Source organism: Pinus tabuliformis, chromosome 2_1, assembly GCF_031772625.1.
Source record: "Pinus tabuliformis cultivar Carrire ecotype Pingquan chromosome 2_1, CPIR1, whole genome shotgun sequence".
Taxonomy (NCBI): Eukaryota; Viridiplantae; Streptophyta; class Pinopsida; order Pinales; family Pinaceae; genus Pinus; species Pinus tabuliformis.
In genome coordinates, this window is record NC_142299.1 from 648761193 (window position 1) to 648786415 (window position 25223).

Below are 25223 nucleotides of genomic sequence, written 5' to 3' on the forward strand. Positions count from 1 at the left end.
GTTTAATTGGTGTTTAAGTTAATAGTTAGTTAAAAAGGTATCATTTAATAATTAAAAATTATAAGTTATTTGTAATTTAAATGGGATTTAGTTGTATGAAAGACCGTTCTATAAATACGTAAAAAATATATACTAGAACGAGACAATAATAATAAGTTAAATAAAAAAAAAAATTAAAAAATAAATAAAAATAAAAAAATAAAATAACAATAAATAAAAATAAAAATAAAAATAAAAATAAAATAAATAATTAAATAGATAAAAATAATAAATAAATAAATATATCCTAGGTCAGAACGCTTTCCTTAAAGCCTCTAAAAATGCGTTAATTAAAAAAGAACCGAAGGAGCGCCGACTAGGTGTCCATCTTCTCTATGTCCAAGGAACCACTGACAAGATTGCTTGGATCCTTAAGAGGTATGATATTTCCTTAACCTTTAGGCCCCTCAACACCATTCGTAAATCCCTCCGATCGGTGAAAGATCCCGTTGACCCTAAGGACATGAAGGGGGTCTACTTGATCCCTTGTTCTTGTGGGACCCCCTATATCGGGGAAACAGGGCGCTCCATCCATCAGAGGATCAGCGTGCAGCTGACCTAAGACATGGGAAAACCAAGTCTTCAGTGTTAGCAGAGCATGCGGAAAAGACCAAGCATTAGGTTTGTATAGAGGAGGCCAAGGTTGTGGCCAAAGTTGCTCAGTTCCATCATCGTAAATTTAGGGAAGTTATTGAGATTGAAAGAAGGCCTAACAATCTCAATAGAGATGACGACTGGAAGATCAGTGGCTGTTGGATCCTTGCCCTTTCGTCCTAGTCTTTCTTTTCCTTACTCCCTCCACCCCCCCGATTTTTTTTCCTTTTCAAGCTTTCGTTGTTCCCCCTGGAGCGTTCCTTCCTCCTAGGGTTTATCCTTCTTGCTCTGTGGTTTTTAATGTTCTTTTTTCATGTCCTTCTCCTTCTTTTTAGTTTGTGACGCTCTTTCTATTTATTTTTTCCTGATAGATATTAATAAATATATTCTTAACTAATATTCTTTATTTATTAAATAACCCCCTCCCTCGCCTTCTTTCTTTTTTTATAGGTATATTTATTTATTTATTTTGTGTTTTTTTATTCGGATATATTTATTTATTTATTATTTTTATCTATTTAACTATTTATTTTATTTTTATTTATTTATTTATTGTTATTGTTATTGTTGTTATTATTATTATTATATTTTTTTTAACTAACTTTAACCTTTACCAGCTATGTTCTTAATTTAATTTAATTTATTTATATATTTATTTATGTATTTTTTTTTTTCTATGTAAAGACTATGCTATTGTATTAAGAAAGAAAGAAAATATTTACAGAGAGGTACTAGCCTCTGAGGATGAATAAAGTCACCCTCTATCTGAAAAGCATAACAGGTGCGCAAGGCAACCTGAATTACAAAGATAGATGCAATAGAAATAAGCATGGACAAAACAGCAGCATGTAGTCCTCTGACTTACAAGAGAGATTACTCCAAAAAGAACAACAACAACATAATTGTAGAACCAAAGAACCTTTGCATGCCTCTCGCACCTTGCTGCTGATATCATTGTGGCATTTGAGGGTAGGATGACAGGTGATTCCAGAGATCTGGAAACACTGCGAAATCTGGGCATTCCTCTACCCCAAAAGCAAAAACTGGGCATCTCGGAAAGAAAAGAGACCCCTTCAAAACTTCGAAACTTGACCATTGTGCAGCAACAAAAACAGTATTTTAGCCTTCGAAGGCTCACCTTATGCTTTGTTGTCAAATTCTGGTGTAGTTGCATCTTCGTTCACTGGCTGGCGGGAACCCGGTGGGAGTGCTGGCGGCTGAAGCGGACCCAGAACACGAGCGTGCTCCTCAGGATTGACAACGCCTGGAGGAGGATTAACGACATTGCCAATTTCCGCCCTCGCTTGGGTCATACCAGTCTGAGCCAGCTCCCCAGCATCTTCCTCCTGGCTATCAGAATCTTCATCGTCTTCCTCTGTCGCAATTACAGTGATCAGCATAGACACCCTAGATCGATTTCTCCGGCATCTGAATGTGAAACGGGATGTATGCACTTGACTATCTAGCTGGTCCGACTCCTCTGAAGGAGAAGACGGAGGCGCTACCATAGCCAATGGCTGAATTTCCCTTGCTTGAACCTCCTCCCTTCGACTAATACCCCAGACACCTCCTCTTCGCGGGACTCCACGCTGTCTCGGCGCCATGAGCCGGGAAACTTGAGAGCTATTGACAGTGGGAGGCCGAGTCTCCAAACGCAGAGCTTGAACTCCCTGAACCACCCTATTAGAAACCGGAACCAGAGTAGGAGTTCTCACTGCTATTTTCTCCGGCATAGATCGATAGAGCACACACTGAGCAGAGGTGTGGCCTCTGCCACTGCTCACACTTCCAGAGATCGCCTCCTCTCCACTTTGCTCAGAGCACAACATAATAATACAACAAGCATACCCAATCTGGAGCAGATACGCCTTTATGTAATTCCTTTTGCGGAATTCTCTGGATGCCTCCATAACGAAACCCAACAAAATTGCGTACAATGCAGTTAAGTCCCCTCGCGCGAACCCATCTCCCCTCTGCACTATCTTCTCCTCGGCCTTTAATGGCATTAATGCCTGGCAGAGCCGCCTGGTGTGGCCGTCCTGGCAGGCTACATTATCATGCCAGCTGCCCATTGCTGGTGATCAAATTGCCACCCGCATCCGGGTGAGAATCATCTTGTGTTTGCATATCTCTATCTATCAGTGCTTGGAAGGTGGATAGATGATCCGTCGAAATTATATCATATGGAGGGCCAACTGAGAGGTCTTTCTCATTTTCCACCCCCAAATTAGCAAGGAAATCAGCTGGCTTGTTCCCATCCCTTTTTATATGTTGGAAGGAAACTGCTTTGTTCTCTTGCAACCAATGTTGTATTTGTTCCAATCTAGATGCCAATCTCCAGCTACTGCTGATCTTGTGAACTTGGGAGCCCTGTTGGAGTTTTAAGGCCATGTTTATTAGAAGTTGGGAATCCCCTTCCACTATCAACGGAAGATAATTGCCCTGCTGCGCCAGAGTGAGACCTTTCCATAGAGCCTCCAGTTCCGCAGCATTGTTGGTGTTCCACCCAATTGTGCCATAATAGGTGAGATGGGATTTACCCTGATGGTCTCTGATAATGCCGCCATAACCAGTCTGACCCGGATTGCCTTTCGATGCGCCATCGAAATTCAGATGGAACACGTTGATGGGAGGTGGCCTCCACTTTACTGAATGGGTTTGGTGCTTTACTGGGCTGTCCTTGACAGGAATCTGATCTTGCATCGTTATCTGCCAGTTGTTCCAGATGGCCAGTTCCTGAGATTGCTTTGGGTAGTCATCTTGAGACCAGTTCTTTGTGGTGAGAGTTTCCCTGATATTGTTATGAATTCCCTTCCATACCTGCTCCAGTGTCATTGTTTGACCTTTGAAGATCCTCCTGTTCCTTTCCTTCCAGATATTCCACATCACGAAACCCGGTATAGTTTGCCAAAGGATGTTTAGAATTTTACATTCGTATGGTGATTGAGGCCATTGACGTATTGTGTTTTTGATATCCCCCAGAACTCTGCCTTCCTTTTGACATCGAAATGCCACCTTTTCCCAGATCTTTCTGCTCAGCTGGCACGTCTGCATTAGGTGTAGGGCGGTTTCTTCTTCCTGATTACATATGAGGCATATGGAAGGACCAAAGAAGCCCCTTTTTCTGAGATTATCCCAGGTAAGTATTCTATTATATGAAAGGAGCCAGAGAAAGGTAGATACCTTCGGCCATATTGGGGGTTTCCATATTTTGCTCCATATCTGATCTTTATCCATTCTGTCTTTTATGATGATCCTGTAGGCTTCCTTTGTGGTGAATGTACCCTTCTCCTCATAACCCCATCTCAATGTGTCCATACCTGCTTGCTTTAGTATCCTGCGTTTTTTTAACTCGGTGTTGAGAGTGAGTTGGTTGTGATTTGAGCTGCGTGGTAAAATAAGGCTAGTTTCTTTCCACTCTCTCTGCTCTTGATTATTCGGTTCTTTCCAGAAATTGCTTATTTTCTCCTGCGGGGTTATCTCCCAATCATGAATTGTTTGCATACAATCCTTAAGATTTGGTAGCTGCTGCCAGGAGTCTTCCCAGAACCTGGCAGTTAGACCATCTTTCACCTCCCAAAAGCTATGTTTTTGGATGAGATCTCTATGCTGTATGGCCGAGTTCCATATTAGCGATCCTTTACTTGTTTCCGACATTCTTATCCTTTCTTCTAAGGGTAAGTTCCTTGAGTACTTTGCTGTCCAGAGACAAGCCCAGGGGGTATTGAAGTTTGAAAGCCACCGCCACCATATTTTCGCCCCCATGGTCTTATTGCTTTGTTCTGGGTCTCTGAGTCCTATTCCTCCTACCAGCCTAGGAAGACAAGCCTTTTCCCATCGAATGAGAGCCCATTTTCTGTTTGGTCCAGAGCTGCCCCATAGGAAATTCCTCTGTAATTGTTTGATTGCCTTAAGAACCCATTTTGGCGCTGCTAAAATGGAGAATAAATACAGTGGCATAGATTGCAAAACGGACTTGATAAGCACAATCCTACTGGCCATGTTAAGCGATCTATAGGTCCAAAGGAGCAATTTGGCTTCAAGTTTTTCAAGCAGGATTGTCCACGAAGAATGCTTGAGGGCTGATGCGATAAGAGGAGCGCCAAGATAAGAGGAGGGCAGAGAAGCCTTGGAGAAGCCAAGAATACGCGCTATAGCTCTTTGGGTATAAGGAGGGGTGTTAAAGAAGAATACTTGGGATTTAGCATTATTTATGAGGGCTCCAGAAGCTTTTGAAAAAGAGTCCAAAATGGATTTGAAAGTGCGAGCTTCTTGAACAGAGGAGTGGCCGAATAACATGTTATCATCAACAAATTGTTGATGAGAAACTGCTGGGAGATGGTGGACGGCTATACCTTTGAGCTTATGCGCTTGAATGGCTGCTTTAATGCTTCGCCCCAAACCTTCAGCAAGGATTACAAACAAAAAGGGTGACAAGGGATCTCCCTGCCTAATGCCCCGAGATGGACGAAAGGTGGGAGAGGGAATCCCATTGATGAGGATAGAGAAGAATGAAGAGGAGATGAGACTGCTGACCCATCTGACCCATGGGGGAGCGAATCCAAAAGCCAGGAGGGTTTTTTGCAGATAATTCCAGCTAATACAATCGAATGCTTTTGAAAGATCGATTTTGAGAAGCATCCCCGGCTTCTTTAATTGTTTGAGAGAATGCAATATTTCATGGGTAAGGATAATCCCATCAGTGATTTGACGCCCTTCAACATACCCGGATTGTTCAGGAGAGATGATGAGGGGCAGCAAGGGCTTCAACCTAAGAGCAATAACCTTTGAGACAATTTTATAAATGATATTACATAAAGCAATGGGTCGATACTTATCTGGAGTGTTGGATTCTGAAGACTTGGGAATTAATGCTAGAAAAGTGGCATTCATGGCAGGATACATCCATCTGAGAGTCCTTGATTCCTCCACGACCTGCCATACTTCCCATTTTATTAATTCCCAGAAATGCTGAAAGAAATTCGACGTGAACCCATCTGGACCGGGTGCTTTCCCTGCTTTCAATTGGTTCACCGCTGATTCTACCTCTTGAAGACTGATCGGTTTAAGAAGCAGAGTATTCTGATCTTCCGTGATTATTCTTGGAATGTGCCTGGTGATGTTCTCAATGGCTGTGGATCTGTTGATATTTGGTTCTTGAGTCATCTGTTTGAAGTAGTTAACGAACTCCGTTTCTATTCCTTCATGGTTTTCGATCTTGATTCCTTGCTCATTATTTACAGAGGATATTTGGTTGATCATACGCCTTTGGACTGTTGTTTTGTGAAATAATTTTGTGTTCTTCTCACCTTCCTTCAACCACCTAATCCTCGACTTCTGCCTCCACAATGTCTCTTCCTGCAACTCTCTTTCTAGAATTTGCTTTTCAATTACTTGTTCTTGTTGTGTCAATTCCTCGGATCGGCCATGAGAAATTATTCTTTGTTGAGTATCCTTCATTTTTTGAAGTAGGATCTCTTTTGATTTGAAAATATTACCAAATGTAGATTTATTCCAACGTTTTATTTCCTCTTTGAGATACTTCAGCTTCTTTTGAAATAGGGCCATTCTTGTCCCCTCCGTTGCCCTAAAGTTTGTCCAGGTTGTCTTTATGAATTCATGGAAGTCCGGATGAGATAGCCAGAAAGATTCAAATCTGAATGGCCTCCTTAAACTCTTGCCTGGTCTATTCCAGTTTAAGGCAATGGGCCAGTGGTCCGATCCTGAATAAGGTAGGATTGAGGCTGTGAATTCTCCGCCCATGTGCACTGCATTGTCAGAAATTAGGAAGCGATCCAGTCGCGAGGCCACATGCATCGTTTCCGTTCTCTTGTTGTCCCAGGTATAAAGGCCATTTTCAGTAGGAAGATCAATCATCCAATTGTCTTGAATGAAATCTTTGAGTAAAGTACCATCTCTGTTAATTCTGCAACGTCCTCCTCTCTTTTCCTCCAGAGTTGCAATCATGTTATAATCTCCGCCTGAGATCCATAGCGGGTACATTCTGTTTACATTAAGTTGTGTTAATGCATCCAAAATATCAGCTTTTTGTTGGGTTTCTTGTGGAAAGTATACATTTGTAAGATGCCCATCAATATTTGTACCTATTAGATGAAACTTGGCTTGAATGAAGTTTCTATTTGCATGAATATTATCCAGCTGTATCACCCTTGCGTCCCAGAGGATTGCCAAACCTCCTGAAGCGCCCTGAGCTTCCACTGCTGTGACCTGCCCTGCCGGCCAAGCCTTAGCTGCTACTTTTTCTAGAACTACTTGTTTACATTTTGTCTCTTGCAGGAAAAGAATTGCTGGTTTTTCCTCCATTATCATGTTTTTGAGGAGTCTACCTTTCTTCTGGCCGTTAAGCCCTCTAATGTTCCATGATATCAATTTCATTGGGAATGTTTGGGGTGGATGTTAAAATACCTGGTTAGCTGGGCGTATCTGCCTGAATCTACCAGGACTTCTCCGACCTTGATGGTTCTCTCCAGAGCGGACTTTCTTCCACGCTTTTTGCTGTCCTTTGAAATAAACGTCCCATCCCATTGGCTGCCTGTTTGCACCCCTAGTGAATATTTCTTCTGGGCTTTATGCAAAACCGCCACCAGGTTGTCCACTTGCGCTGCAGATATTTTGTCGAAGTTCTTAGTTTTACAAGCGGCCTCCAGACCAAGAATGTCCAATTCTCCTATATCAAATGTTTCTGTGTCCTCATCCATATTTTTGACTTCTTGATGGCTTGCTTCTTCTTCCCGTGCTTGTACTGAGCCTGAATCCGTTGTGTCTACCTCCATCTCTGGTTGGCTCCAGATTTTCATTTTGGTGCTATGGATATTGCCGTCCTGTACCTCGCCATTTCCTTTTGATGACTCTTTGGGGTCCTCCGACATGTTCGGATTTGAGATACGCTCAGATGATAGAGGATCTTGGACTGGTTGTTCTTCCTCAGCTAAAACAACAAAGCTATTACTCGTTGAAGGCTTTGAAGGATCCTTCGTGACCTGCCTGTTCTGAGACGGCTGTTTCTTATTTCCTCTTCTACGATTCGCTACTCTGGTGAACCCATCGGTCGATTGCTTGTCCTGATCTTGTTCCGTGGACTTATTATTTAGCGGGCAATCTCGGAACAGGTGCCCTAAGGCATGGCATTTTCTACACCTAAAGGGCACATGTTCATAGTCTATTAACTGGAACCATTCTTCATCCTCATGAGTTAGTTTTACCTTGTCCGGCAGGGGTTCCTTTAAGTCCATGTAGACGCAGATCCGGGCATATGAGGTGTACTTCTTCATTTTCGTTTCTTCTGCAACCTTGACAAAGTCCCCCAGAACCTTCCCAATCTCCTTAAGCGATTCTTCTTCCCAATATTCCCATGGCAATGAGTACAGCCTGATCCAAACTGGTGCCCAGCTCAGATCCTCCTTATCTGGGTTAAATTTTGCTACCCATTCTCTAAGGAATAGACCCGCTGAGTTAAAGAAATAAGGTCCGTTCTCAAAGACTCTGTTTCTGTCCTCCAAGCAGTTGAAGACTGCTGTAAAGAAACCTTTTGGACCTAAATGCAGGGATATATGTCCTTTCGGGTGCCATTTGATGTTAATCCATGTCCTCAGGGCCCTCTCATTTGGCCAAATGCCTATAAATTTGCCAATGAGGGCATGATCCTTCATGTATTGTATTCTTGCATTGATTCTGTGACTGGGGAACTCCACTGTTGGCGTATGCTTAGCAACAGGCTTGCATGTGGATGATCTCACTCTCTGATCCTCTGGCTGAGCTTGATCATTCTGCCTGTCCGGCATATCTTCAGTATCCTTTTCATTTGTTCTCTGATCTTTCCCTGAATCGTTCTGTTTTTCGGGCTGCCTTTCGTTAGTTGGGGAATCCCCTCCTGCCCCCTGGCGGGGGTGCATTTTCGCTGCTGCCAACTTCCTACAACCGTGATGTGCAGCTTTGCCGCCTTGGGGTGGGCTTCTGCCCCTGCAGTCCGCCTGCCGCTGCAGGTCTGCAGCTAACCCTAGCCGCTGTACGCTGCTACTCTGCTCATCTTCGCGTTCTCTCCGTCAGAAGCTCACTATTGTTCTTTATTTATGTATTTTTATTTACTTATTTATTATTATTTTATTTTTATTTTTATTTATTTATTATTTATTTATTTATTTATTATTTATTATTTATTTATTTATTTATTTTTAACTTATTATTATTGTCTCGTTCTAATATATATATTTTTATATATTTATAGAATGGTCTTCCATACAACTAAATCCCATTTAAATTACAAATAACTTATAATTTTTAATTATTAAATGATACCTTTTTAACTAACTATTAACTTAAACACCAATTAAAATTATTTTATTTATTTATTTTTAAAGGTATGGTCAATGAATATAACTAGCTTCCTTTAAGTTATAAAAATGACTTTATGACTCTGGTCCCTAAGTCAAAATTAGCCGTTGGTCAAGATAGCCGTTGGAGGCTCTGCTCATACTATTTAACATGCAAAGCTGGATCTGTTTCTTCAACTTGTCCTTACGATGAACCACACTGGTTGGTTTGAAACGCGTCGACAAAGGTCTTTCTACATGTGATTTACACCGAAGTTCTTATAAAGAATTAATTGAATTAGAGATAAATAATATTAATTAATTTAACGAGAGATTTTTCGACGTAAATCACATGATATTTCATTTGTCGACGCGTTTCGAACCAATGAGTGTGGTTCATCGTCAGGACAAGTTGAAGAATCAGATCAAGCTATGCATGTTAAATAGTTAGAGCAGAACCTCCAACAGTTATAATTCTTGACCAGGCAACGACTATATTGACCAACGACTAAATTTGACTGGGGATCAGTTAGCATGACCAGGGGCATAAAAATAAGTTAATTTAATATATTAATTTGGAAGTTAGTTATAATAAGTCAAAGGGACGCATGACATCACCTTATATATATATAAAAGGTGATGTCATGCGTCCCTCTGACTTATTATAACTAAACTTCCAAATTATTATATTAAATTAACTTATTTTTATGCCCCTGGTCATGCTAACTGATCCCCAGTCAAATTTAGCCATTGCCTGGTCAAGAATTATAACCGTTGGAGGTTCTGCTCTGACTATTTAACATGCATAGCTTGATTTGATTCTTCAACTTGTCCTGACGATGAACCACACTCGTTGGTTCGAAACGCGTCGACAAATGAAATATCATGTGATTTACGCCGAAAAATCTCTCGTTAACTTGATATGGATCACAGAAGCCTCAATTCAACAATATTAATTAATCTTAATCATACTTTGTTTCATTTCATTATAATTTTTATTAGGAATATTATTAATGATATTGTCATTAGTACCCAGATGTGGGTGATAATCAAGTCATTTATGGTGATTAGACGGTCGGGCGGCGGGAGGATTGGCCACATGGCCACCTACGTCTTCTCCCATGCCAACCTGAAGGGCATTCATGGCACCTTGCAGGCGCCATTAAATGAGTGCTCTGGCCAAGACCTCACCATAATGCTCATAGCAATGGCCTCCGCAGACCATAATGATATTCCTCCTCCCCTGCTCCATTGCGTTTGTCCTCCTCAAGCCGCAGACCAGAATGCTATTTCTCCTCTCCTGCTCCACTGCGTCTATCCTCCGCACGCCATAGAGCCCTGCTCTCGCAATGTAACCGGAAGCCGCTGTTGGCTGCTCAGTTGTATAGACCTTGGCAACAGGTTTCACTTCTCCCACACCAGGCTTTGCAATTTAGCTTCCGCTCAGACCTCCTTCGTTCACTCTCTGCGCAGTCATTCCACCAATCTCCCCGTTGACAGCCCTGTTTTGAATCCTGCCATGGCTCGCATCCGCCACCGAATGTGGAGCAGGAGAGGAGGCACTCGTGGAGGGAGCATCCGACCTCCTGCAACGCCCAGCCCAAACTTTGTCTCCCCCTCCTCAACTGACATACCAAATCCTTATGGCTCCTTCTCTGGCCGATATCCCGACACCCGTAGCGGTAGGGGAAGAGCTCAGCTCCAAGGCGCAGGAAGGAGGGATGCCGCTGTCCACACAACCAATTTTCCCCTTCCTCTGCACCCAGCTCCCCATACAACGCAATTCCGTTTCCACAGCACCCTGCATCGACTTGTTATCATTGCTACCATAACCATCACATTCTCTGAAGAAATCGACCCACCGGAAGCTCTGCCTGAGCACAATGCTGAGCAACAGAGGGCAGCACCAAGAAACAGATGCAATCACAACCCAGGAAAACAGCAGCTCCACGAAGATGTTGCCACCCCGCATGACAAAGTGTTGGCTGGCAGTCAGCAAGTTGCTGAAGGCAGAATTGGCGACACGCAGGCTTCGGGAAGCAGGCTGGGAGACACGTCCGGACCGCATGCAGCTGCGGGCAGCTCAGCGGATGCCAATCCAGCACGGGGAGGCGACACGTCAGCAGAAGAGGATGATTGGTACAAGTATGCGTGCCTGATTGAGGAAATACCTGCCCCAAACAACCTCTAGTTTCGACACTTGGCAGCCAGGTGTCGCCCTCTGCCAGATGGATGCTTTTTCTGATGATTGGACAATTTCGGTTATGTTTTTTTAGTTCTGTTATGTTTATGCAATGTCTGATATGTTTTTTGGACAAAACTGATAACCCCTGCGTGGGCTTTTTTTGCTTTTATGGACTGGTTTCCCCATTGTTGGGGCAGTCAAGGTTAGACAGTCATATTTTTTTATGAATGATGCTCAGCACTACTAAGGCCCATGCCTCACTGTAATTATACTTTGTCTTATATTAATAGAATAGTTTTACTTAGAAAAAAAATTGATATTGTCATTAGTTAATTAATAATTAATAATTTTATTCTAATGTTTTTTTAGATTGATTTTATTTTAATTCTATTATTTTAGAATTTAATTAAGAATGCTATTAGGATTTCTATAATAATTTTAATCAATTTTCATTTAAATATGATTGTATTAAATTAATTTAATTGAGAATGTTATTAGGATTTCTATAATATTAGTATTAAAAACATATAAAATTTTTAATTTTAGATACTTCTAATCAATTTTAATTTAAATGTGATTGTGTTAAATTATATGTTGTGATTAATGGAGAGTGAGGTAGTCAGGTTTAGTGATTAAGTAATGGGAATATAATTAATGATATTGTCATTAGTTAATTAATTATTAATAATTTTATTGTAATAATTGAATTTTTATTATTAGATTGATTTTAATTTAATTTTATTATTTTTAGAATTTAATTAAGATTGTTATTAGGATTTTTGTAATATTAGTATTTAATCTAATTTTTTTGATGGAATTAATAGATTTTTAGATTAAGAAATATATAAAATTTTTAATTTTAGATAATTTTAATCAATTTTAATTTAAATATGATTGTATTAAATTATATGTTGTGATTAATTGAGACTGAGGTGTAGAGAGAGAAAAGTAGGATTAGTGATAAGTGTGAGGTCCACTGGAGAGAGGATATGCCAGGAGAGGGTGTGGGGGAGGTTGGATCACGAGGTTAAGTAAGAATCCAATTGTCACTTATTTTCCATCCTTCATCACGGTTGAGGTTGTTCGGGTGTTTGCCTATTTCTAAAATTTAGAGAAGCTATAGAAATAGGCAAACACCCGAACAACCTCAACCATGATGAAGGATGGAAAATAAGTGACAATTGGATTCCGACCTTAACCTCCTGATCCAACCTCCCCCACAACCTCTCCTCGCATATCCTCTCTCTAGTGGACCTTTCACACTTATCACTAAACCTAATTTTCTGTCTCTACACCTTAGTCTCAATTAATCACAACATATAATTTAATACAATCATATTTAAATTAAAATTGATTAAAATTATCTAAAATTAAATTTTTTATACATTTCTAAATCTAAAAGTCTAATTCCATCAGAAAATTAGATTAAATACTAATATTACAAAAATCCTATAACATTCTTAATTAAATTCTAAAAATAATAAAATAAAATAAAAATCAATCTAATAATAAAAATTTAATTATTACAATAAAATTATTAATTATTAATTAACTAATGACAATATCATTAATTATATTCCCATTACTTAATCACTAAAACTGATTACCTCACTCTCAATTAATCACAACATATAATTTAACACAATCACATTTAAATTAAAATTGATTAGAAGTATCTAAAATTAAAATTTTTATATGTTTTTAATACTAATATTATAGAAATCCTAATAACATTCTCAATTAAATTAATTTAATACAATCATATTTAAATGAAAATTGATTAAAATTATTATAGAAATCCTAATAACATTCTTAATTAAATTCTAAAAAAATAAAATTAAAATAAAATCAATCTTAAAAAACTCAAGTATTAGAATAAAATTATTAATTATTAATTAACTAATGACAATATCATTAATAATAATCCTAATAAAAATTATAATGAAATAAAACAAAGTATAATTAAGATTAATTAATATTATTTATCTCTAATTCAATTAATTCTATCATAGTTATATTCTAAAAACTAAAATTTTTCTTGGGATTCTGTATATTTCTAAGAAACTAAAAACAAATTAATAAGAACAATGTGAGAATTAATTAAAATTCAATTATGATAATAAAAATACTTACTATAATAATTATCAATTTTTATGAATTATAAAGTTTTATTAATTATCAATTAACCTAACCTAAGGTGTGTCGGCTACTATCTTTCATCTTTCTCACTCCATCACCATCTCACACTTCTATTTATTCATTCTGTTGAGATATAGCTTATATATTTTTTGATCTATCTTGATGATGAGCCACAGTGGATGGCTCGAAACGTCGATACAAATAATTATGGATGCAATAATCCCGGAAGAAAACTCTACACAATACAAATCGCAAAAGCCTCAAAACAGTAACTCTTATGATAGTTAGAATTTTAGTATTTATGCTTGAATAACACAATTTTAAAAGTTCTAGTATTTATGCCTGAATGACACAAATTTAAAAGTTCATTGATATTGTATAATTAACATCAATGTAAATTTAGGTAAACATGTACGGTATGTGATAAGTAAGTCTAATATATTTGCACATTTAAAGTCTTTATTTCAAAGATATTATATGACCATCTATGTCTTCATTCAAAATATTTTTTAAATATAAATATTATATAATAGCAACTCATCATTATAAAGAAAAATCTAGCTTAATGGATTTGACAAAGCTTTAATTTTTCAAAATGTCACATCATTAGATGAAATTTCATCGTAAAGTGGTTTTTTTGAGGAAAAATAATAAAATAATAGTTAAAATAATAAAATAATAGTTAAAATAATAAAATGAGAGTTATGAATTTTGGAGGGAAAAAAATACTACTTTTTTTATTGTATTTTTGTATTATCTCTTTTAACACTTTTTTTTAATGTATCTTCAATTTTTATCAATGTGAGTCTTCTCAAAAGTATGCATAATAGGCACTTGTTGGATATAGAATTTAATTTCGCATCCAACAAGTGGTTTCCTTTGAAATTTGAGTAAATCTATAGAGAGATAAACTATATATATATATTTTTTTTTTCCTCCAAAATATTTACATGTACTTTTTTTTTTTTTAATTTAAGAGATTTTAATTAGTTTACATATTGTAACATAGAATCTAAATGAAAATTTCACTTAAACTTTTAAGCTGATTTTTTAAGTGAATGCACAATGTCATACTTCATTAACTCATAATTTTATATTTAAAATAATAAACATAATGTATATACATATAGTGAATGATTCCTCCCTATTAAATTCTACAACACATCATATATACTATTTTTAATGACTACAAGAAGCATGGTCAACTACAATTCATTATGTTATGTAATGCTATTCAATTTAAAGCATTAACTCTGTGTCTCATGAGTATATATAATGATTAACTCTGTGTTTCATGAGTATATATGATGGTAGAATAAATATATGCTACATAAATAAATATAAGTGATAAGAGTTCTTATATAAAAGGGTTGTGTATTTTTTATAACTCATTGTAAAATAATGAAAAGAAAAGACATGGTATATAATTATTAGAATGTAACAAAGTAGTATTTGAAAACAGTCTAGAGTTGAGAAATATTAAAGTTGCAAATATCAATCTCGAGTTGAGAAATATTCAAGCTCTTGTTATGGAGTCCCATTTGTTGCATTTTCTTTCAAAACGTTGAATCTATTGCCTTGGGGCATGTCACCCCTTCTTTTTGAAGTAATCTTATGCATTTGAAATATTTTTATTTTACATGCGATTAAAGTTGTATGTAGGGTAGTGTGGATTTTATGTAGATTGTTGGTTTTTAGGAGTAGAAATAGAAAGCACACAAAATATATTTTTAGTTTAGTAATTAACTTTTTAGTTAAGGCCTTACCTTTTACTATGAAAATATCGAGAATAATGAAAATATTGAGAATAATGAGAAGAATTTAAAATTGAAAATGATAATTAGCACATTGCATAAAAAGACAATATTATTTGAGAGAGCTCTTTCTTACAGTTGCAATATGTTTACATAGAAGGGTTATACGTAGGGAAAGGTCATAAATTAGTATATTGTTATTTTTGATATCCTTCTTAATATTATAAAAACTAGAGAAGAGGTGAAATAAGCGTCATATGTAGCCAAAGGTCTTAAATTAGTCTATTATTATTTTCTATATGTTTCTTAATATTATATAAAGATTTGAGAAGTATGGTTATGCATTTTTCAAATATGAGTTGTATTATAAAACAACATATTTAAGTAGTTGTTTGATGTAACATTATGCTTATTGTGAGTAGAGATATATTTTAAAATTAGTTATTTAATTTTAGAAATGCTTTGAAAGTGATTTATTCTTTTGAGTTATGCTAGGCATAGTTGGTTTAGATTTCTCTTACAATTTGCTTAGAAACATTGTGTGAAAAAGGTTTGGAAACACCTATTTTCTATATTCCTTATTTTCATGGTTAATATTTTCATTGTCATTTTCAAATTACTCCAACAAATATTTGTTCACTCCCTTTTTTTTTTTTTTTTTTTTGCCTAATTTCACTTACATTATCCTTTTCTTTTGTCCTCACATCTTTGCATGTTTAAGTTATTTCCTATTTTTGGTTGGTTATTTTAGAAACAATCCAGTGTAGCAATATGTCAACTTGTATTTTATGATACTTAAAAAGTTATTGTTTGAAAATTCGCTAACCTAGATGCATTCTACATTCCACATTATTGTCAAAAACAATGTCCATTAAACATCATTGATTATGTTGAGTATGTATGCATGCACATGTATGCAATTAGTGTTTTGATTTTGCATGAACAATAATATTGATTTTTTCATTTGGGATTCTTTCAATTCTGTCTTTTATTTTATTTGTATTTTTACGTAGTGTGGCCAACTCTGTTGTAAATAATAATTAAATGAGACATCTCTATTTAGAATAAGGAAAAAGTATATTAGATGTTTTGTTTCTTTTATAGTAAAGATATTCAAAATTCAATTGAAGTTGCATTTTATTTTATGTTAACTACGAAAAATATAAAAATTAACCCATACTTGCGGATTGCCATTTTTCTATGATGGAAATTAGATTTCAAGTGAGATACTGAGAATAATTATGAGACTAAACAAATTTTTGTTTCTTTTATGGTAAATATAGTTGAATCATGATTCATATTTCGATTAAAGTTGCATTGTATTTCTATGTCAACCAAGAAAAATATAAGAATTAAGATGTACTTGTGTAGTGTAGTTTTTATACTATGGAAGTTAGATTTCAAGTGAGATGAGGGAAATATTTAAGAGACAAACAAAATTTTGTTACTTTTATGATAAAGACAGTTAAATAATGGTTTAGATTTTGATTGAAGTTGCATTATATTTCTATGTCAACCTAGATAAATATAAGAATTAAGATGTACTTGTGTAGTATAGTTTTTCTATGATGGAAGTTAGATTTCAAGTGAGATGAGGTAAATCTTATGAGACAAACAAAATTGTCGCACAAGTAGTAATGAACACCTCAAATATACTTTATCATTTCTATTTGTTCCTACTTATTCTCAATTGAGTCTTTTCAACTTTATCTAGGGTAAAAGTAGGCCATATATATATATATATATATATATATATCTACACACACACACACACACACACACACACATATATATATATATATCTACACACACACACACACACACACACACACACACACACATATATATATATATATCTACACACACACACACACACACACATATATATAGAGAGAGAGAGATTACTATCAAATATTCCTTCAACATGCAACAAGTATATAGACTATGAAGTATAGGAGAGGCTAATAAGGAGGAAGATAAACACTTGGATTATTCTTTTGACTTAATGGAGGAAGAATTGGGTGGCTTGATCTTCCCATCACAAGCAAAGGAAATGGAAGTTTAGGAGGACAATGGATTGACAATGAATAGTTAAGGCATAAATGATGGCCTAGAAAGGTCATTAGATGCAATCTATGGAACATATCAAATTGCATAGGATGGGTGCATGCCTTCAATAGTAAGATTTTTTCCATTCCTCTTGATTGTGTACTCAAATATTATAATTTAAATCAAGGATAAAATCGAGGCCTTGTCAATTATAAGGTTTAGGAAGGATATGTTAAGGCTCAATTATATTAAAGAGCATCTAGTTAGCATGTAAATTTCTTGTGGGTTGTGTCTGGTGGTAGTAGGGTAGGTTCAAATTTGGTGTTATGATCTCCTTGGAGCTAGAGGTAATATCATACTTGTGTTGTGAAGTTATAATGCTTCTAGGCTTCCCATATGAGTAGGAAAGGGATCACTCATGAGTATGGGTTATTTCCCCCTGTTGGGGTACATGCACTCAATAGTTCATTAGGACCTCATCAAGACCTACACTTTGACCATCATTAGAGCCTCTTCCATACATTATTAGGGGCACATATGACCACTTTTCATTTACTACTAGACATTTCCTATCACTTGGAAAATTTTCTATTTTTATGTTTTATTTTTATTTTAGCACTCACTAGACACTGGTTGGAGGATGAATTGATAATTCAAATCCATTAATTCATTCTACCTCAACATAGTCCTTCTTAGAGTCAATATGCAATTCCTCCCTACTTTATGACAATTAATTAACATTTTTCTCTCTCCTCCCCTTGTTAGTTGACTTTAAGTCATATTTTGGAGTTTAATTGGTTAGTATTTTGCATGTGAGAGTTTTTTTTTTCTAAGTAATATTGTTCTATTAATATGATACAAAAAAGTTACAGAAAGCTTGACCTCAAAATTGTTGAGCATCAATCATCACAAAAATGAATCTGTCTGTTTTTTACTGCCCCAACATAGGGGAAACCAGTCCAGTAAACCACAAAGAACCCATACATGGGTAATCATTGTTTATCCAAACTAACAGAGAGAGATATTGCATGTCTAGAATAAAAAACAGTTAACCGAAAAAGACTGTTCAAACTTAAACACATCCACCTGGCAAAAAGAATGATTGGATGCCACACGTTAAGACTGGAGATTCTCCGGTGCTGGTTCCTCTTCGATCCGACACGCGAATTGGTACCAGTCATCATCTGCATCTGGCACGCTACTACCCTGAGCTGGAGGCACGTCACTACCCTGAGCTGGAGGCACGCCACTACCTTGAGCTGGAGGAGCCTCCTCAGCGCCACCTGTGCCTATCTGCCTTTCAGATGTGTCGGGCTGTCTGCTTCCCGATGCCGTTGTGTCACCATGTCTGCCGTCCTCAGCTGGTGGAATGCCAGCTATAACTTTGCCATGCAGAGCCGCTTTGCCTTCGCCAGGATGCCGATTGCCAGGAATGCTAATACCACAACTGCTTGGAGTTGCTCTGCTTTGCTTGTCATTGTGCCCAAACGGAGGAGCTTGCGGCTCAGTCTCTTCCGAGAAGGAGAAGGTCACAGTAACAGTGATAACAGGCCAGTTTAAGGAGCTACGGAAGCAGAACTGAGTGCTATGGTGAGCAGGAGACAGTGGAAGGGGGAAATTCGCTGAGTGAACAACACAACCCCTTCCGCTTCTGGTGTTTGGGTAGCGGCGAGAGGGAGAGCTGAGAGGATTAAGCATATCAGAGGAGGAGTCAGGGGAAACGGTGGCAGAGCTAGTCGAAGCCGGAGTGCAGATGATGCCTCCACGAATTCCGCCACGCCTGCTGCGCATACAATGCCTAATGTGAGCCATAGCAGGATTAAGAGTTGGGGTGACAACAAAGGAATTGATTGAGTTTCGATGCAGAGAGTGAGCAGGGGAGGTCTGGGCCTGGTCTGAGATGCAAAGGCTAGAGTGAGAGAAATGAAAACCGTTGCCGAGATCAAGGCAAGGAAGCAACCAGCATCTGTTGCCGGTCACAGTGCGAATGCAAGGTTCTGCAGCCTGCGGAGGGCAGACGCAATGGAGCAGGGGAGGAATTGTAGACTGTTCTTCAGAGGCCATGTCTATGAGAATGATGGAGGTGGCTCGGCATTCAGAGGCATTTAATGTCCTCTGCAAGGTGGTGTGAATTCGCTTGAGGTTGGCATTGGGGACGACGCTGGCGGCCATATGGCCATCCTGTCTGTCGACCGACCATCTAATCACATTGATGAGCAATGCAGTCACCCGCATCCGGGTATTTTGCATGTGAGAGTTATTATTTAGTTCTAACTGATTTTAATTTCACATACTTCCATTTTGTTCTATTTTAGGATATTTTTCCAATTCCAAGTCTCCAAGTCTAATTTTGACTTTCCAACTAGGGAAAGAGCTTTTGAATAATGTTGAGCGTGTGCTCATGGAACTCAAAATTAATTCTAATTGGTTGGCCTCCTAGAGAATATACATATTTTATTCATGTTCAAAAATAATATATCATCAAATTTTATGAGTAATTCAAATTATCTCCTTGGTTCATTATCCAATTATTCAACAGTTTTATTCTCTCTTCTTTCTTTTTTTGCAAGTAGCTAGCCTAGTATTTTTTCATGCTTAGATCCTTTTATTTCACTTAAAATCCAACATGGTATTTTTAATTTTAGGGCTAGATTGTTCTCCATTGAGATAATTGATTGTTTGTTTTGTTTTTTTTACTTTTTTCAACATTTTTCACATTACATGCACCCCATATCAACATTAAAAACTATATAGAGAGAAAAATAACATTAACAATGCAATGGAATAATAAGGAACAATAGAAGAAAAACATATACAATAGAGACACCAATATTTAGGTCAGAGACCAGGGCAAAATACTAGAAGGGAGAAAACCATTCATCAAATGTTAAATTGAGATATAATGTACAAATATCATGAGACATAAGTCTTTCATCATTAGTCACAATAGGTCACATATGGCCAATTCTGGATCATACTAAATCCTCATAAGATAACAATAGATATACCTCTCAAGGAGGTATTCACAAGACCTCCTATCCTTGTCACAACAATAACTGTCAACATTGTCATAAGCATCACTATTATACACATTATAGTTATATCATGGTCACCATCATACACATCACTGTTACATACATCATTGTCATAGACATTACTATCATGTAGTCATCATAAGTATCATTTCCATACTATCATAAGGACACTGTCATACCGTCATAAAGGAATTTCCATACAAGGACACAACACATTTCAGTCATAGGAACATTGTCATATATATGAAGGATCTCCCATACTGAAGATACCATCATAAATATTTTTCCATACTTCACTGACATAAAGGCACTGCGAAAGGTCATTGTCATAAAGTCACTACTATACATCACTGTCAAGCCATGTCATACATCATAGTTACAAAGACACTATCATACAACAAAATTATTGTCATAAGGTTCAACCATACAATATCACTGTCATAAGGTTCAATCATATAATATCATTGTCATAAGGTCATGAATTTCTGTCCAAACATCATGGCCATAACTATAAGGATTACTGCCCAGACTTCACTGTCAAATAGTACAACCATCACAGCTCAACCATCATTGAATTAGGGTACATAAACAATGTTCAAATAGGCTGCAACATACCCCATAAATATTGCATCAGATTAGGCCTACAAGGCCATACAAACAATATGCTAATTGTACATAATTAGGGCTGCAAATACAATACACTTGCCTCGCTAGAAAATTCCCCTTCATCAATGAGAATGGATGCAAATGATTAGGTCATCAGGCCACATATATAACCACAGAGAGAGACCACATATACAACCATAGATAGAGACTGCATATACTACCATAGATATAGACCACATATAAACTCAGATTAAGCCAAAATAATCAGGTGAAATAGGTTGCAGATGTTATGCAACCAGATCAAAAAACACAAGAAAAGATAGATCAATGACTTGAAATATCCTCTTCGAGGGGGAAAACTCCTTTACATCGCATAAATGAACAATTCTGGGATGATACTCCCTGACAAGACCTCCTTAGTATATATAGGAGTCTAAGGGGTCACAATATAATCAAAACCTACATAACACTAATAATTTAAGGACACAACAATAACAATAGTGGGCTTCTATGAGGCACAACAATAACAATATGGGGGCTACATGGGCATAACAATAAGAATAAGGGGGTTACATGGGCATAACAATAACAATAAGGGGGCTACACTAAAAATAACAATAGGGGGCTACACTAGTATTATAGGGACCTCACATACTCATCTCCTTCAGAAAATGTGTTGTCCTCAATACTTGAGTAGTTCTGGATGCTTCTGTATAAAATTTTCATCCTCCCATGTGGAATATGCAATGGGTAAGTTCTTCCACTTAATGAGATACTTTGAATTTGATCAATTATGTAGCTAATGATTTCTTGTTTCCATGACTACTTCAGACTCCAATATGATTTTTCCTTCCTCGTCAATTTATGGAAATATTGTTTTAACTGGGAGCTTGTCATCAATAACCTTTTTTAAGCATGAAACATGGAAAAATGGGTGTACTCAGGAAGATGTAGGCAACTACAATTTGTATGCCATAGTACCAATATTTTGTAACACCTTGTAAGGACCAAAGTACTTGGGTGATAATTTATTATCCTTCTTAGCTTGCTTGAGGGACATTTGTTTGTATGGTTGTAGCCATAAAAATACCCAGTCACCTACATCAAAACTTTTTTCATAGTGATGCTGACCTTCTTGTTGTTTCATTCGATTTTGCGTCAGAGTGAGGTTATCCTTTAAGAGTTGGAGAACTTCTTGTTGATGCTCGATGTGATATTCCACTACTTGAACCTTAGAATTTTCTCTTAATGATGATGTGATGGACGGTGGATGATATCCATAAAGTACCATAAATAGGGTCATTTTTTTTGCAATATGGAAGGAATTGTTATACCACCATTCAACCAGAGGTAACTAGTTGATCCATTGTGTTTGTTTATAAGATACAAAGCAATGAAGATATCATTCCAAAAATTTGTTCATTATCCCAGTTTTCTCGTTAGATTGAGGATGATAAGATGAGCTATGAGCTAATTAAGTATCAAGACAAAAAAATAATTTAGTCCAAAAATTTCCAGTGAAAATGGGATCTTTGTCACTTACAGTAATCTTTGGGTTTCCATGTACCTTTTGAATTGTTTCCATAAATGCAGTAACAATTATATTGGCTCTAAAAGGATGAGATAATACACAAAACTGTGCATAATTAGTAAGTCTATCAACTACCACCATGATGAAACTCTTTCCTTCGGACTTGGGTAAACATGTGATAAAATCCATTGAGACCTCCTCCCAACGCTGACTTGGAATGACTAAAGGTTGTAACATACCTGAGGCATTAATTGTATCAACTTTATTTTGTTGGTAAACCAAACATTCTACCACAAAATTTTGAATATCAGATTTAAGGTCATCCCAAAAAAATTCCTTCTTAACCCTGTGGTATGTTTTTAAAAATCTGGAGTGCTCCCCTAAAGGAGAGGTTTTCAATTCCAAAAGAATATTTTGTTTAAGTTGGGAATTCTTACATAGATATAAGCGATATTTGTACCATAATGAGTCATTTTTCCATATAAATTTATAATATGTACTGGGTCTTGTTGCAACTTTTGAATGAGTGTCCAAACCTATTCATCATTCTTCCATTCCTCCCTTAATTCAATTATCCAGTCAAATTCGATAATAGATATGGCATAGAGCAATGATTCCACATCCTCATCCCTTCTTGAGAGTGCATCTGCAACAACATTAAGCTTCCCCTTTTTGTAGATGATTTCAAAGTCATAATCCAACATCTCAGTGACCCATTTTTGTTTCTCTTTTGAAGATAATATTTGTTCCAAAAAATATTTAAGGCTATCGTGATTTGTTTTTACTTTGAAATGTCTTCCCATTAGGTAAGGGTGCCATTGCTTTAGGGCATGTAGTGTTGCCAACAATTCCTTCTCATAAACAGGTTTGTGTAAATACTTTCCCTTGATTGGAATAATTTCAAAAGCAATGGGTCTTCCTTCTTGCATTAAAACAACACCAATTCCATTTCCTAAAGCATCACATTCCACCATAAAGGTTTTTGTGAGGTCTGGAATAGTTAAAATTAGAGCTTGGCACATTCCCTCTTTAAGATGTTCAAAGGACTTAGTTGCTTCCAGAGTTCAAAAAAATGCATCTTTCTTCAATAATGTTGTTAGAAGTGCTGTTATTTTCCCACAATTATTAACAAACTTGCAATAATACCCTCTCAACCCAAGAAATCCTTGAATATTCTTTAGGTTTGTGGGGATTTTCCATTCCTTTATGGATTTAATTTTGTTAGGATACACCTTAGCATCCTCATGAAATCCAATATGACCCAAATATTCCACCTCTTGCACCCCAAATAAACATTTGGATGTTTTTGCATACAATTGTTTCTCCTCCAATAGTTTGAGCGCCCTGTCAACATGTTGAACATGATCCTTCCAAGACTTGTTGTAGATTAGCATATCATCCAAAAATACTAACACAAATTTTCAAAGGAAGAGTTTGAAAATGGAATTCATCAAACCTTGAAATGTGGAAGGTGCATTATTAAGGCCAAAAGACATTGACAAAAATTCATAATGATCTTCATGAGTTTTGAATGTTATTTTCGGAATGTCTTTAGCCTTCATCATAATTTGATCGTATCTTGATGAAGATCCAGCTTGGTGAAGTAAATTTCTCCATGTATTTCATCAAACAATTCATCAATGACATGAATGGGAAATTTATCTTTAATAGTGAGCTTGTTGAACTCCCTATAATTTGGACACATACACCATGATCCATCCTTCTTGTGTACCAATACTACTAGAGTAGAGAAAGAAATTTGGCTAGGTTGAATTATACTTACCTCTAGCATTTTTGCAACCATACGTTTAATTTCACTCTTTTGGGCATAGGGATATTTGTAAGGTCTGATGTTTGGAGGAATGCATCCTGGAATCAAGTGAATAGTATGATCATGATCATGAATAGGTGGGAGGCCTTTAGGAGTCTCAAATACCTTGGAATGTGCTGTAGCGGCTACAACCACCCTCCAAAATTTTGGCCTGCACCGATTTCAGAGCCTCCCTTGAGAGTTTCACTTGATGACTGCACACACTCAAGTTCACTCTGTGAGCTCGTGTGAGTCTTTGCATCCGCCTTGTTTGTTCATTTCATTCAAGTTTCTGCATGCTGGTGTCTAAGTCATGCTTGCGACCATGTTTTGGTTATGCTCAAAGTCTTCGCTTCATATGTGCTTGTTGTGCCTGTTATGAAAGCATTTGTCACACTCACACACAGAGTCACATTCATTGTCGCGCAAGTGTCATCTCAATGAAAGGTCAATCACAAGTGTCGCACTTGTCACTTGCACCGTCGGTCAGTCATCTTGAACATGTGTGTTTGGATGGTCTGGGTTGTTTCATCGTCGAGTCGTGTGAGTGTGTGTTGTATGATCAACTATGTATCTTTCGATTGTTCACACACTTAGTCATTTTATTGAAATTTTGACGACCGACTCCCCTCTAACAGTCAGACCATCACCCTGCTATCAACTCGATTGATTGTCAACCAGAATAATGCAGAAGCACCAAGTTAGTCTTTTCAAGCTGCGCTTCCAGCAAGTAATTCAATCATCTTTCATGCTGGCCACTTGGACAATCGAACCCGTCAATCACTCCGGGACTGACTCCCCTAAAAAATTACGCAGAGGCCACTGACCTCACTCGCTCAACTAAATGAGGAAATTGTATAGATAGGCTGGACAAACACCAAGTGCCCATTTGTGTCCCCTTTTGAAAATTGTGCAGTTTTCCTAGTTAGTCATCCGGACAGTCGACCGATTATTCATCCAAAAAATTGCGTAGTTTTCATGAGCAGGCCTTCTGCTGTCTAGCAATCTGCTCAATTTAGAAATTGCACAGAGATGATCAGCAGGTCGACTTCTCAGCTTCAGTGCAATTTTCCTATTGGAAACTCCTAGCAGCAGACTGCCAGTTCCCTCTAGGAATTGCGCAGTTTCGGCTGCCAGTGACTGAAACAATG